Source organism: Triticum urartu, chromosome 4A (genome assembly GCF_056163025.1).
Source record: "Triticum urartu cultivar PI428250 chromosome 4A, HENAU_Tu73, whole genome shotgun sequence".
NCBI lineage: Eukaryota > Viridiplantae > Streptophyta > Magnoliopsida > Poales > Poaceae > Triticum > Triticum urartu.
Genome location: NC_141876.1, coordinates 600,634,026 through 600,651,526, shown reverse-complemented (window position 1 = coordinate 600,651,526; position 17,501 = coordinate 600,634,026).

The following is a 17,501-nucleotide window of genomic DNA, read 5'->3' as shown; positions in this document are numbered from 1 at the left end:
CATAAAAATGTTGGAAATATGCCCTAGAGGCAATAATAAATTGATTATTATTATATTTCCTTGTTCATGATAATCGTTTATTATCCATGCTAGAATTGTATTGATAGGAAACTCAGATACATGTGTGGATAGATAGACAACACCATGTCCCTAGTAAGCCTCTAGTTGACTAGCTCGTTGATCAATAGATGGTTACGGTTTCCTGACCATGGACATTGGATGTCATTGATAACGGGATCACATCATTGGGAGAACGATGTGATGGACAAGACCCAATCCTAAGCCTAGCACAAGATCGTTTAGTTCGTTTGCTAAAGCTTTTCTAATGTCAAGTATCATTTCCTTAGACCATGAGATTGTGCAACTCCCGGATACCGTAGGAGTGCTTTGGGTGTGCCAAACGTCACAACGTAACTGGGTGGCTATAAAGGTACACTACAGGTGTCTCCGAAAGTGTCTGTTGGGTTGGCACGAATCAAGACTGGGATTTGTCACTCCGTGTGACGGAGAGGTATCTCTGGGACCACTCGGTAGGACATCATCATAATGTGCATAATGTGATCAAGGAGTTGATCACGGGATGATGTGTTACGGAACGAGTAAAGAGACTTGCCGGTAACGAGATTGAACAAGGTATCGGGATACCGACGATCGAGTCTCGGGCAAGTATCGTACCGCTAGACAAAGGGAATTGTATACGGGATTGATCGAATCCTCGACATCGTGGTTCATCCGATGAGATCATCGTGGAACATGTGGGAACCAACATGGGTATCCAGATCCCGCTGTTGGTTATTGACCGGAGAACGTCTCGGTCATGTCTGCATGCTTCCCGAACCCGTAGGGTCTACACACTTAAGGTTCGATGACGCTAGGGTTATAAAGGAAGTTTGTATGTGGTTACCGAATGTTGTTCGGAGTCTCGGATGAGATCCCGGACGTCACGAGGAGTTCCGGAATGGTCCGGAGGTAAAGATTTATATATGGGAAGTCTTGGTTTGGTCACCAGAAAAGTTTCGCGCATTATCGGTATTGTACCGGGAGTGCCAAAAGGGGTCTGGGGGTCCACCAAGGGGGTCCACCTGCCCCGGGGGGCACATGGGCTGTAGGGGTGTGCGCCTTGGCCTATATGGGCCAAGGGCACCAGCCCCAAGAGGCCCATGCGCCAAGAGATAAGGGAAAGGAAGAGTCCTAAAGGGGGAAGGCACCTCCTAGGTGCCTTGGGGAGGATGGACTCCTCCCTGGCCGCACCCTTCCTTGGAGGAAGGGCCAAGGCTGCGCCCCCCCCTCCTCCCTTGGCCCTATATATAGTGGGGGAAAGGGAGGGCAGCCGCACCTTTTGCCTTTGGTGCCTCCCTCTCCCTCTCCAACACCTCCTCCTCGTCTCTTGCGGTGCTTGGCGAAGCCCTGCTGGAGTACCACGCTCCTCCACCACCACCACACCGTTGTGCTGCTGCTTGATGGAGTCTTCCTCAACCTATCCCTCTCTCCTTGCTAGATCAAGGCATGGGAGACGTCACTGGGCTGTACGTGTGTTGAACGCGGAGGTGCCGTCCGTTCGGCACTAGGATCTCCGGTGATTTGGATCACGACGAGTACGACTCCATCAACCCCGTTCTCTTGAACGCTTCCGCTTAGCAATCTACAAGGGTATGTGGATGCACTCTCCTTCCCCTCGTTGCGGGTTTCTCCATAGATAGATCTTGGTGACACGTAGGAAATTTTTGAATTTCTACTACGTTCCCCAACAGTGGCATCATGAGCTAGGTCTATGCGTAGATTCTATGCACGAGTAGAACACAAAGTAGTTGTGGGCGTTGATATTGTCAATTATCTTGCCGTTACTAGTCTTATCTTGATTCGGCGGCATTGTGGGATGAAGCGGCCCGGACCAACCTTACACGTACGCTTACGTGAGACCGGTTCCACCGACTGACATGCACTAGTTGCATAAGGTGGCTGGCGGGTGTCTGTCTCTCCCACTTTAGTCGGATCAGATTCGATGAACAGGGTCCTTATGAAGGATAAATAGAAATTGGTAATTCACGTTGTGGTTTTGGCGTAGGTAAGAAACGTTCTTGCTAGAAACCTATAGCAGCCACATAAAAACTTGCAACAACAATTAGAGGACGTCTAACTTTTTTTTTGCAGCAAGTGTTTTGTGATGTGATATGGCCAAAAGGATGTGATGAATGATATATGTGATTTATGAGATTGATCATGTTCTTGTAATAGGAATCACGACTTGCATGTCGATGAGTATGACAACCGGCAGGAGCCATAGGAGTTGTCTTTAATTTATTTATGACCTGCGTGTCAACATAAACGTCATGTAATTACTTTACTTTATTGCTAACTGTTAGCTATAGTAGTAGAAGTAATAGTTGGCGAGACAACTTCATGAAGACACAATGATGGAGATCATGATGATGGTGATCATGGTGTCATGCCGGTGACGATGATGATCATGGAGCCCCGAAGATGGAGATCAAAAGGAGCAAACTGATATTGGCCATATCATGTCACTTTTGATTGCATGTGATGTTTATCATGTTTATGCATCTTATTTGCTTAGAACAACGGTAGTAAATAAGATGATCCCTCATTAAAATTTCAAGAAAGTGTTTCCCCTAACTGTGCACCGTTGCGAAAGTTCGTCGTTTCGAAGCACCACGTGATGATCGGGTGTGATAGATTCTTACGTTCACATACAACGGGTGTAAGCCAGATTTACACGCGCGAAACACTTAGGTTGACTTGACGAGCCTAGCATGTACAGACATGGCCTTGGAACACAAGAGACCGAAAGGTCGAGCATGAGTCATATGGTAGATACGATCAACATGAAGATGTTCACTGATGATGACTAGTCCGTCTCACGTGATGATTGGACACGGCCTAGTTGACTCGGATCATGTAATCACTTAGATGACTAGAGGGATGTCTATCTGAGTGGGAGTTCATAAGATGAACTTAATTATCCTGAACATAGTCAAAAGGTCTTCGCAAATAATATCGTAGCTCGCGCTTCAGTTCTACTGTTTAGATACGTTCCTAGAGAAAATTTAGTTGAAAGTTGATAGTAGCAATTATGCGGACTAGGTCCGTAAACCGAGGATTGTCCTCGTTGCTTCGTAGAAGGCTTATGTCCTTAATGCACCGCTCAGTGTGCTGAACCTCGAACGTCGTCTGTGGATGTTGCGAACATCTGACATACACGTTTTGATAACTAAGTGATAGTTCAGTTAAACAGTTTAGAGTTGAGGCACCGAAGACGGTTTTTGAAACGTCGTGAAACATATGAGATGCTTCGAGGGCTGAAATTGGGATTTCAGGCTCATGCCCACGTCAAGAGGTATAAGACCTCCGATGATTTTCTAAGCTTGCAAACTAAGGGAGAAAAGCTCAATTGTTGAGCTTGTGCTCAGATTGTCTGAGTACAACAATCATTTGAATCGAGTGGGAGTTGATCTTCCAGATGAGATAGTAATGTTTCTCCGAAGTCATTACCACCAAGCTGCTAGAGCTTCATGATGAACTATAACATATCAGGGACATATATGATGATCCTTGAAATATTCGCGATGTTTGACACCGCGAAAGTAGAAATCAAGAAGGAGCATCAATTGTTGATGGTTAGTGAAACCACTAGTTTCAAGAAGGGCAAGGGCAAGAAGGGATACTTCATGAAACGGCAATTCAGCTGCTGCTCTAGTGAAGAAACCCAAGGTTGAACCCAAACCCGAGACTAAGTGCTTCTGTAATAAGGGGAACAGCCACTAGAGCAGAATTACCCTAGATACTTGGTAGATTAGAAGGCTGGCAAGGTCGATAGAAGTATATTGGATATACATTGTGTTGATGTGTACTTTACTAGTACTCCTAGTAGCACCAGGGTATTAGATACCGGTTCGGTTGCTAAGTGTTAGTAACTCGAAAATAAAAGCTACGGAATAAACGGAGACTAGCTAAAGGTGAGCTGACGATATGCGTTGGAAGTGTTTCCAATGTTGATATGATCAAGCATCACACGCTCCCTCTACCATCGAGATTGGTGTTAAACCTAAATAATTGTTATTTGGGGTTTGCGTTGAGCATAGACATGATTGGATTATGTCTATCGCGATACGGTTATTCATTTAAGGAGAATAATGGTTACTCTGTTTATTTGAATAATACCTTCAATGGTCTTGCACCTAAAATGAATGGTTTATTGAATCTCGATCGTAGTGATACACATGTTCATGCCAAAAGATATAAGATAGTAATGATAGTACCACCTACTTATGGCACTGCCACTTAAGTCATATCGGTATAAAACGCATGAAGAAGCTCCATGTTGATGGATCTTTGGGCTCACTCGTTTTTGAAAAGTTTGAGACATGCGAACCATGTCTATTGGTGTATATGCATGAAGAAACTCCATGCAAATGGACCATTTGGACTCACTTGATTTTGAATCACTTGAGACATGCAAATCATACCACATGGGCAAGATGACTGAAAGCCTCGTTTTCAGTAAAATGGAACTAGAAAGCAACTTGTTGGAAGTAATACATTTTGATGTGTGCAGTCCATTGAGTGCTGAGGCGTGTAGTGGATATCGTTATGTTCTTACTTCACAGATGATTTGAGTAGATGTTGAGTATATTTACTTGATGAATCACGAGTCTAAATTATTGAAAGGTTCAAGTAATTTCAGGGTGAAGTTGAAAGTTCGTCATGACAAGAGGATAAAATATCTATGATATGAATATTTGAATTACGAGTTTGGCACAGAATTAAGACATTGTGGAAATTGTTTCACAACTAATACAGCCTGGAACACCATAGTGTGATGGTGTGTACGAACATCATAACTGCACCCTATTGGATAAGGTGCATACCATGATGTCTCTTATCGAATTACCACAATAGTTTATGGGTTAGGCATTAGAGACAACCACATTCACTTTAAATAGGGCACCACATAATTCCGATGAGATGACACCATATGAACTATGGTTTAGAGAAACCTAAGCTGTCATTTCTTAAAAGTTTGGGGCTACGATGCTTATGTGAAAAAGTTTCAGGCTGATAAGCTCGAACCCGAAGTGGATAAATGCATCTTCATAGGACACCCAAAAATAGTTGGGTATACCTCCTGTCTCAGATCCGAAAGCAATAAGGGATTGTTTCTAGAATCGGGTCCTTTCTCGAGGAAAGGTTTCTCTCGAAAGAATTGAGTGGGAGGATGGGGGAGACTTGATGAGGTTGTTGAACTGTCTCTTCAACTAGTGTGTGGCAGGGCACAGGAAGTTGTTCCTGTGGCACCTACACCAATTGAAGTGGAAGCTTATGATAGTGATCATGAAACTTCAGATTAAGTCACTACCAAACCTCGTGGGATGACAAGGATGCGTACTACTTCAGAGTGGTACGTAATCCTGTCTTGGAAGTCATGTTGCTAGACAACAATGAACCTACGAGCTATGGAGAAGCGATGGTGGGCCTGGATTCCAAAATGGCTCGAGGCCATATAATCTGAGAGAGGATCCATGTATGAAAACAAAGTGTAGACTTTGGCAGAACGGCTCGATGGTCGTAAGGCTATTGAGTATAGATGGATTTTAAAAGGAAGACGGACAACGATGGTAAATGTCACCATTAAAAAAGCTCGACTTGTCGTTAAGAAGTTTCCCGACAAGTTCAAGGAGTTGACTACGGTGAGACTTTCTCACTCGTAGCGATGCTAAGAGTCTGTTGGAATTATATTAGTGATTACTACATTATTTATGAAATCTTGCAGATAGGATGTCAAAACATTGTTTCCTCGACGATTTTCTTGAGGAAAGGTTGTATGTGATACAACCGGAAGGTTTTGTCAATCCTGAAAGATGCTAATAAGTATGCAAAGCTCCAGCAATCCTTCTAAGGACTGGGGTAAGCATCTCGGAGTTGGAATGTATGCTTTGATGAGATGATCAAAGATTTTGGGTGTATACAAAGTTTATGAGAAACTTGTATTTCCAAAGAAGTGAGTGGGAGCACTATAGAATTTCTGATGAGTATATGTTGTTGACATATTGTTGATCAGAAATGACGTAGAATTTCTGGAAAGCATATAGGGTTATTTGGAAAGTGTTTTTCAATGGAAAGCCTGGATTAAGCTACTTGAGCATTGAGCATCAAGATCTATAAGGATAGATCAAAACGCTTAATGGTACTTTCAAATGAGCACATACCTTGACATGATCTTGAAGGTGTTCAAGATGGATCAGTCAAAGAAGGAGTTCTTGCCTGAGTTGTAAGGTATGAAGTTAAGACTTAAAGCTCGACCATGGCAGAATAGAGAGAAAGGACGAAGGTTGTCCCCTATGCTTAAGACGTAGGCTCTACAGTATGCTATGCTGTGTACCGCACCTGAAGTGTGCCTTGCCATGAGTCAGTCAAGGGGTACAAGAGTGATCCAAGAATGGATCACAGGACAGCGGTCAAAGTTATCCTTAGTAACTAGTGGACTAAGGAATTTTCTCGATTATGGAGGTGGTAAAAGAGTTCGGTGTAAAGGGTTACATCGATGCAAGCTTTAACACCTATCCGAATGACTCTGAGTAGCAAACCGTCTACGTATAGTGGAGCAACCATTTGGAATAGCTCCAAGTGGAGCGTGGAAGCAACATTTATAATATGACCTAGAGATTTGCGAAGTACATACGGATCTGAATGTTGCAGACCCGTTGACTAAAACCTCTCTCACAAGCAAAACATGATCAAACCCAGAACTCATTGAGTCTTAATCACATGATGATGTGAACTAGTTTAGAGACACTAGTAAACTCTTTGGATGTTGGTCACATGGCGACGTGACCTGTGAGTGTTAATCACATGGTGATGTGAACTAGATTATTGACTCTAGTGCAAGTGGGACACTGTTGGAAATATGCCCTAGAGGCAATAATAAATTGATTATTATTATATTTCCTTGTTCATGATAATCGTTTATTATCCATGCTAGAATTGTATTGATAGGAAACTCAGATACATGTGTGGATACATAGACAACACCATGTCCCTAGTAAGCCTCTAGTTGACTAGCTCGTTGATCAATAGATGGTTACGGTTTCCTGACCATGGACATTGGATGTCGTTGATAACGGGATCACATCATTGGGAGAATGATGTGATGGACACGACCCAATCCTAAGCCTAGCACAAGATCGTGTAGTTCGTTTGCTAAAGCTTTTCTAATGTCAAGTATCATTTCCTTAGACCATGAGATTGTGCAACTCCCGGATACCGCAGGAGTGCTTTAGGTGTGCCAAACGTCACAACGTAACTGGGTGGCTATAAAGGTACACTACAGGTGCCTCCGAAAGTGTCTGTTGGGTTGGCACGAATCAAGACTGGGATTTGTCACTCCGTGTGACGGAGAGGTATCTCTGGGCCCACTCGGTAGGACATCATCATAATGTGCATAATGTGATCAAGGAGTTGATCACGGGATGATGTGTTACGGAACGAGTAAAGAGACTTGCCGGTAACGAGATTGAACAAGGTATCGGGATACCGATGATCGAGTCTCGGGCAAGTATCGTACCGCTAGACAAAGGGAATTGTATACGGGATTGATCGAATCCTCGACATCGTGGTTCATCCGATGAGATCATCGTGGAACATGTGGGAACCAACATGCGTATCCAGATCCCGCTATTGGTTATTGACCGGAGAACGTCTCGGTCATGTCTGCATGCTTCCCGAACCCGTAGGGTCTACACACTTAAGGTTCGATGACGCTAGGGTTATAAAGGAAGTTTGTATGTGGTTACCGAATGTTGTTCGGAGTCCCGGATGAGATCCCGGACGTCACGAGGAGTTCCGGAATGGTCCGGAGGTAAAGATTTATATATGGGAAGTCTTGTTTTGGTCACCGGAAAAGTTTCACGCATTATCGGTATTGTACCGGGAGTGCCGAAAGGGGTCCGGGGGTCCACCAAGGGGGTCCACCTGCCCCGGGGGGCCACATGGGCTGTAGGGGTGTGCGCCTTGGCCTATATGGGCCAAGGGCACCAGCCCCAAGAGGCCCATGCGCCAAGAGATAAGGGAAAGGAAGAGTCCTAAAGGGGGAAGGCACCTCCTAGGTGCCTTGGGGAGGATGGACTCCTCCCTGGCCGCACCCTTCCTTGGAGGAAGGGCCAAGGCTGCCCCCCCCCTCTCCCTTGGCCCTATATATAGTGGGGGAAAGGGAGGGCAGCCGCACCTTTTGCCTTTGGTGCCTCCCTCTCCCTCTCCCTCTCCAACACCTCCTCCTCGTCTCCTGCGGTGCTTGGCGAAGCCCTGCTGGAGTACCACGCTCCTCCACCACCACCACGCCGTTGTGCTGCTGCTGGATGGAGTCTTCCTCAACCTCTCCCTCTCTCCTTGCTGGATCAAGGCATGGGAGACGTCACCGGGCTGTACGTGTGTTGAACGCGGAGGTGCCGTCCGTTCGGCACTAGGATCTCCGGTGATTTGGATCACGACGAGTACGACTCCATCAACCCCGTTCTCTTGAACGCTTCCGCTTAGCGATCTACAAGGGTATGTAGATGCACTCTCCTTCGCCTCGTTGCGGGTTTCTCCATAGATAGATCTTGGTGACACGTAGGAAATTTTTGAATTTCTGCTACGTTCCCCAACAAAAAATTACATGACCCCTCAAATAATAACATACCAAAAATTCAAAAGGTATTTTTATCAAACACATCTTTTTGAATATTTATATTTTCTTTTCTTATAAATAAGTGACATTTTCAAAATTCTAATAAGTAGGGTAATATAACTTTATTACAAAATAAAGTAGATCTTATTTCAAATTCCTTTTTTGCACACATTATTTTTATCTAGTATTACATTACTCTTCTAAATTTACATTTAATTCCTTCACACTTTGATGATGGAATATTTGCTCTCTAATTGCAACATAGGTTCAAATAATGGAACATTTGATCTTTTTGCTTATTCAAATTATGTGTTGATGGTATGTGTGAGGATGAACAATTATCAGTAACTTTACTAAACCCCATGTACTATAATTCATGACAGCCATTTTGGAACATTGCCACATTCAATATTTGGTATAATTGGCACATGGGCACAGCATGTTGCACTTGCCCACAGCATAGACAAGTGTTGCAGCATGTCTCAAGCAACACTAAAGCGCCATTTGTGATCATTGCACCATCGAAACAACAATTAAACATGAAGGAAGCATTCACCACCAATAAACTTAAGGCCACACATATATAGATAGCATTCTAGGTTACCACCATAGGTAGCAGGCAGTTCACAACAGATCCAGTTCAAACACACAATACATTACATTAATATAGCAAGTTTTCAAGCAGTTCAGACCCAGATGCAGCTTTCCAAAAGTAAAACATCATCAAATATACTGATGATGAGTACGGCTTCCAGCTTCCGATGATCAGCATGATGTACGACTAGAGGTCAGGGTTTCTCAGGACCTTCGGGAGGGCAGAATGCTGACCAATGATCTTGTAGTCATGACCGGAGATCGATGTAGCCCGGCAATGTTCCATCAGATGCTCCAATAACCCAAACCTGGGCTTGGGCTTGCTGCAATAGGGGCACCGGTACTTTTCATTCCTCCAGTTGTACTACTTAGCAGGTCCTTGGACCCTGATCTTCAACACCTCCTTCTCTTTAAAGGACTCGACGTTCCCCTCGACCACATCATCTCCAGATTCATACTGCACACATTAATGACTGACATTAATACAGTATGCATTCAAAAACTATAAACACATAATACTAAATCAATGCAGAAATAACATTTCAACTAGGCCTTACCTCGTACGGCTCATCTTCATCAGACTCATATGGGTAGAACCCAGTCTTGTCCCACTTCCTCTTGTTGCCCAGAAGATCCTCCTCCTCCTGCTATATTGTCAAACATGCACATCAATTACAATGAATTGAATTGCAGTTCACAGAATGTCATTACAAACAAAATTGTGAATGTGAACCACATTGGTATGTTGCAAGTGACCAAATGCTTTCCTTATAAATACAGAATCTAAGCAATCAATCAACAGATAAATGATGTCCTTCATAAATGCTAATGAAAATGCAAGCTGGATTCTTGACATTCCCTGGATTAACCCAACACTTTTCTTTTGAGGGAATTCCCCCCACACTACTTAATGGAAACATATAGTATATTTTGTTGCTAGGATCCTGCCTTGGAATGTTTACTTCACACTTTACATATAGTATATACTAATTACAGAAGCCAACTACAAATTTTAATATGCACAAATTACTGTTTTTGGGATAATGCAGCAAAGCTCCTACACATATTAACATAATGCAGTAGTTAATTAGGTACAACTTCAACTATAAATGCATACATCTCCAACAAACATCTAAAATTTCATTACTTACCTAAACAACAACAAATTATACTATAGATGAATCTTGTACCATCTAAATCAATTCATTGGCACATCTTAATTAATGCATTCCAAATCAAATATGTTTCCATCCAGTATCATTGAACCACAGATCAAATCAAATAATCATAAATGTCAGCAGCATTGAACTACAGATCTAATAATCATATGACATCTATCTGACCTTAAATAAGGTATTCATCTTCATACCAATTAAATTCTAACAAGCAAAAATTCAACTACTAATCTAATAAGCATCTGAAAAAACCCCAAGATGCTTTTACCTCTGAAGCAACGGCATTGCAGAGGATGTTCAATGCTGTCAATATCTCTGAAGCAACGACAAAATTCCACTACTAACCCAAAGTAAATAAGCATAGACTGCCCCTTCCCCTCGACCACGCTTCCCCTCTCCTTCAGAAGCCCCAATCCAGCACAAAAAAATCCAGCCCTTGAGAAGCTCTTTTTGTTTAACATGAAAACACCCAGTACATGAGCACATCCTTCACTATATTTACAACCAAACTAATTCACCATCTAATCACCTCACGTACACAATTTCCAAAAACCCAAGGCCATGCACAACTCATCTAATAGCCTCTGCCTGACAGGCATCAATCAAGCATCAAATAACTGCAACTATGACAACATGCATCAATCAAGCATCTAAGAATTGCAACTATGACAGCCATAATCCCTAGAACTCAGTATCCATTTAATTAATCATCAAGCCAAAGAACTAAAGCAGGCACCAACCCAAACCAATACAGAAGTATATATTTGACTCCAAACACCTAAAGAATTGCAAAAATTCCACTACTAATCTAATAAGCATCTGAAAAAAACCCATCCCTCAATCTGGCTACTTCTAACCTAATCTAATAATCATATGTGGTCCACCATTCTTGCACGAATCAAATACAGAAAAACCCTAATGCAGAGAAAACCCTACCTCCAACAAATCTAACCAAACAAAGTTCTGGCCACAAACCCTACAATCTAAAAACTACCAACTAAAAGTTAGCCGCAGATACCTTCTTCTCCGCTTCCTCCTCGCCGGAGCCAGCCTCCACCTCGTGCGCCTCGCCAGAGCCCGCCCCCACCTTCTGCGCCTCGCCAGAGCCCGCCTCCACCTTCTGCGCCTCACCGGAGTTCGCCAGAGCGGGCGCATCTGGCTGGACCGCGCCGTTGAGGCCCGCCCCCGCCTTCTCCAGATCTCCAGCGGAGGGAGCACCGCGCTGGACGCCGGCACGCCCCCTCACAAAGGTGCCCGCAGCGACCTGCCACGCCTGCTCCACCAGATCTGCGCCCCAATCGAGGCGCTCGCCTCCTGCGTCTGCCATGGTGATGGAGAGGATGCGGTGAGGGAGACGAGGAGGTTGGAGAGGAGAGGGAGTGGAGAGTGGAGAGAGGGAGACGATGCGGCGGGGGGAAATGGTGGGCAATGCGGCCGGAGGTGGTTGCCGTCCACATTTATATGATGCGACAGTTTTGGCAACTACCCGTGACACGTGCTGCCCCACGCGCGGGCAGCTTCACGCGTGCACGAAAGGCCCCCGTATACAAACAAATACGTATACGGACGGGCATACGTATACGGCCGGGCATACGATCTAACCGGGCCCGTACGGGCCTCCCAGGGCTCCTCAACGGCTATACGCGGGGGCAACAAAGACGATCGTGCCCCTCGTTATGAACCGTTTTTGGTTCATCCTGGCCGTCGATGTGTTTTTCCACCCCGCGTTCAGCCCAGGGGGGAGCACCGGAGCAAAAACGTGCAGAAGGCCACAAACTCGACAAGATTTTGATGCTTGAGCTTCCGAAGGTGCTGTAACTCATTCTCAAATTGCCTGTCACCAAGACCTGGCTTAACAAGAAGGACCTTCACAGCAATCTCTTCCCCGTTTTCATAAATACCCTGCTCAAATTAAAGTCTCCCATTAATGTTTGCCAACAAAGAATACTCCCACAATTCCTGTAGAGAGTGTACTAGGTTTCGTCACATTAAAAGGTGCCTCTACAAATTAATCGAGACAATTTGTGAAGTGCTTCTAGAAAAGTACTATCTATTATTTCCTATAACACATGGTCATATTTGTCTTGTAGGGAAAAGAATAAAGAAAGAAAATAATAGTGCGATGATAATTTTGATGACGTATCTATTAATACCATTTGCCTCTGAAGATAACTAAGAAGCTACTGTAAAGTTAATCTCTAATATCTTACATATATTTAGTAAGAGCTGTTTTACGGTGATTGGGTTAGTACTCGGAGTACTTAGCAATACTTACATGTCTGATCACGTCTGATTTTTATTAGCCGTCAGATCTTGCGGGGAATTTTAATTAATTAAATTTAATATGTTAATTCTGATAAGGGCATAATGGTCCAGGGGGAAATATCTTTTCTTGAACCGATCACCTGAGGACCAGATCCATGTCTACTCGATCCAGTTCAGAATCCTCCTCTGATCTATTCGTCGCCGCTCGCCGCTCCTGACCTTCTCTGTCCTCGACCTGCCCGGCGAGAGGAATAAATTCATCGTCCTCGTCCTCCACCCAACCAACCCCAGCCCCCCACGCCATCACCGAAGAAGAAGAAGGCCGGATCTGCGCCGGCTGAATCGGCGGCGACCGTGGCGGGCGATCCCATCTCTTCGCGCGTACCATCCTTAAGGTATGAATTCGGCTTGGCGTTCTGCTCGTTCTCTTGGCCGTTGCGCCCCTCCACCGTGCATGCAGTACAACCTCAACCCCACAAGATCCGGGTACGGACTAGAACAACGAATGGAAAGCTTCATCGTGGCATAGTTTCTCTTGAGCTAATCGCATCATGTTTGTTTAAGTAAGATGTTGAGGGCATTGCTTACTTCCTTTGGTACCGCAGAAAAAAGTTGACTTACTTGACGTTTGAGATGAGATATACTAAAGGAAGATGAGATACTGGTTCCATAGTTCACTTAATTTAGTTTATTAAAGTCATCATCACTTTAGGTTTGCATAGTGCATGAAATATAGTTTAAAGGAAGATGAGATACTACTTGTTGGACGTTGATGATTGGTTTCCCTCACATGTCAAACGAGCAAAGTCTTTTCCATGCACTTGTCTTTGCCTATGAGCTATTTTACACCTGCAACATTGATAAACAGAAAGATGTTGATGATTGGTTTCCCTCACATGTCATATGCAGGAAGACATGGCGTATGCAAGTGATGAGAGTATGTTCGAGTATCTAAATGTTGTCAGCAAGATGTTTGATAGTGAGGCTGAAGGCTATGAATTCTACAACAAATATGCTCTTGAAAAAGGTTTTAGTGTGAGGAAAAGCTACGTTGAGTGGGATGGATCCAACAAATACATAATTATAAGGAAAATTGTGTATAGTCGTCAAGGGTTTCGCGAAGAGAAGCACATGAAAAGAAAGATGGAAGATAGAAAGAGGAGGCCATGAAGTTTAACTCGTCTTGGGTGTAATGCTAAATTGGTCATTACGAGACAGGAGGAAACCAGTCAGTGGTTTATCAAGGATTTCATCGATGAGAACAGCCATCCTCTAGCCCCACGGGATCTTTCTTGTCTGCTGCGTTCGCACAGACAAATTAGCGATGAGCAGAAAGCGGACATTGCGGACATGGAAAAATGTGGGATCCGCAAATACCGTATTATGGATATTTTGTGCTTTCAATATGGTGGATTTGATAAGGTTGGATGCATAAAGAGGGACATTTATAATTTCTGCCATGCTAATAAGCAGGAGACAATCAGTGCCGGTGATGCTAATACGGTGATCATGCACATGATGGCGAGGCGAGAGCGAGATGTGGATTTTTTCTTCAAGTACTTGGTAGACAAGCATGGCCATCTGAAGGGACTGTCCTGGGCTGATAGTCAATCGCGACTTGACTACGAGGCTTTCGGAGACATCATTGTTTTCGATAGCACATACAGAACCAACAAATACAATCTGCCATTCGTGTCGTTTGTCGGGTTGAATCACCACCGCACCACTGTATCTTTGGCTGTGGTATAATTTCTCATGAAACAAGCCAGGCATACGAGTGGATGTTGCGGACCTTTTCTGATTCCATGGCACAGAAGCATCCGATATCTGTGATCACAAATGGGGACCTTGCAATGCAGAGAGCAATAATGGTGGTCTGGCCAGACTCAAACCATAGACTATGTATATGGCACATTCAGCAGAACATTGTACGCCATCTGCATGATGATGACGTAAAGGAGGAATTTAGATCTTTCATTTATGATACTTCTTCCATTGAAGAGCATGAGATAAAATGGATACAATTCTTACAACGGAATAAAGTAACCAGTGAGGAGTCTTGGCTGCATCAGATGTATCAGATGAGAAAGTTGTGGTGTGCTCCATATCTTGAGGGGCGTTGTTTCCTAGGATTGAGCAGCAATCAGAGGAGTGAGAGCTTAAACTCTGTGCTACATACGCATCTTGAGGGTAAGATGTCGTTGTTTGAAATGCTAGAGCACTATGAGCATTGCCTTGCGTCGCGACGGATTAACGAAGCTCTCCATAACATCGAAGCCTTGCAGTCCGTTCCATTTACAGAGGAAAATGCTTCGCCGCTTGAGAAACACGCCGCAATAGTTTTCACACCTAGTGTCTTTAAGATGGTCTTATGGAGCATAGATGCTGTTAGCAAATGTCAGATCAGAGAGATACTAGATGGATCAGAAGATTCCACTTATGTTGTGTCCAAGCAGGAAAGAATGGATAAAAAGTTTGGAGTGCACATTGAAGATCAAGGAGGTCTTTTGCACAGGGTGAGTTGTTCTTACCGTAAGCTGGAATGCGCAGGCACACCATGTTCCCACATTTTTTACATATTGGGGATTTTAAAACAAACAATTCTGCCCGGTTGTTGCGTTCCCACTAGGTGGACTATGAATGCAAAATGTGCATACGCACCTACCAGAAAAAACCAGATGTATGACTATTCGGTAAGCCTGCAGAGGTACCGCGAGTTGCGGAATTGTAGTCACGCCGCAAGTTTCAAGGCATGCCACTCTGATGAGGACTATCACCGTCTAAAGATTCTTTTGCAAGCACAACATCATGGCAAGCAATCAAGTTTTGAACAAGCTGACAGCAAGGAGTCAACTAATGCTCATCATAACAGCATTAGGTTTGGCCCGTTGATGCCGCATTCGGAGAAAGTTGATAAGGTTCTGGATCCGTGCATGTGCCAGGACAAGGTGCACCGAAGAAAAGGCTGCAGGCAAAGACAAAGAAGTCAAGATCACAGAATATCTGTGGCTATTGCAAGAAACCAGGTCACAATCAACATAAATGCGCTAAATTGCTAGAGGTACGAAATATGTTCATATTTATTTTTTGCATGTGTTTTACTCATAATTGATGTCCATGTGATTTATTGTATTCTTCTGTGTAGGATCTCGAGGCTGAACTGTGATATCTACATACAGCATGAACCGACGATGAGCCAGAGAAAGTCGTGTGCCATTCAGCTTTGTGTGACGTGGTCTTTACATTCTATTTCAACGTGACAGTAATTTAGTGAAGTGCGGTTGTACTACCATGTTACTGTATTAGTTCGACATCTTTCGTTTCCATTTTCTGTGTGTATCATTTGATGTCCAACTTTAAGAATGTGATGTATTTCGAACAGGAATAAGGGCTAGCATGGAGCACTTGTTATTGTCGAGTAGAATAATTTTTGTGATGTATTTCTGCATGCACACACGGCCGCCAGACGGATCTCCCGCGCGATCCCACGGTCTGCATGGCCGGCTCGGTGCATGTCCATCGTTTAGGCGAGACTACCGACGCCATGCATGCATGGCATGCCGTTTTCCTACGTCGACCCAAACACCAGCCCATCCGAGGTTGCAGCTCCGGACGGCCCACGTCACGTACGATCTCGCGCGTTGTTCTCGTCTAACTAAAAATAGTCCCACCTCGCCCCTCGACCAGCTCCTTTACCTGCTTAAATACCTTCATCAAGGTGATTTTAGCAAGCGTTGGTCCTCATTGTAGGATGAATATGATTCTTCACCCTTACTATGGTTGTCATGCATATTCATAATCATCATGCATATTCTTCATTTACAGAGCAATAATGACTGACGTATTTTTTAAATAAGCGGGGCCCACTGGGGTGTGCTTGGAAGTCTTTGAGAAACCTCCATGCACGTTCATCTTCGCTGCATGCAAATCAGGCAGCAGCCGCTGTGCCAGTAGCTGTCAAGGCCTTGATGAATCACTATTCACATGCAGGTCCCCGACTCTTGCATGCAGGTCCCAAATTATCTTGTACATGGTGACCCACATGTGCCAAACATGTTTATGAAAGAAAATTTTGAAAAAAATTATTTTACAATGCCCCCTTGAGGCATAGACCGATGTTTTCAGCAGTCAGTCTAGAGGGCATTATAAATTCAAAAAAATTCAAAAAAAATAAAAAAAAACTTGGAAACCTAGTTTTGTTTGTGGAAGAGATCAAGTGTGACAAAATTGAGGTGATTTGGAGGTGGTAAAAAAAATGCCCGCATTCCGGAGGGTCCATTTGGTCTACTTAAGCCAGTTTTTGAAAAAAGGTGATTTTTTCCACCACCTCCAAATCACCCAAATTATCTTGTACATGTTGACCCACATGTGCCAAACATGTTTATGAAAGAAAATTTTGAAAAAGATTATTTTACAATGCCCCCTTGAGGCATAGACCGATGTTTTCAGCAGTTAGTCTAGAGGGCATTATAAATTCAAAACAATTCAAAAAAAATACAAAAACTTGGAAACCTAGTTTTGTTTGTGGAAGAGATCATGTGTGCCAAAACTGAGGTGATTTGGAGGTGGTCAAAAAAATGCCCGCATTCTGGAGGGACCATTTGGTCTAACTTAAGCCAGTTTTTGAAAAAAGGTGAATTTTTCCACCACCTCCAAATCACCCAAATTATCTTGTACATGGTGACCCACATGTGCCAAACATGTCTATGAAAGAAAATTTTGAAAAAAATTATTTTACAATGCCCCCTTGAGGCATAGACCAATGTTTTCAGCAGTCAGTCTAGAGG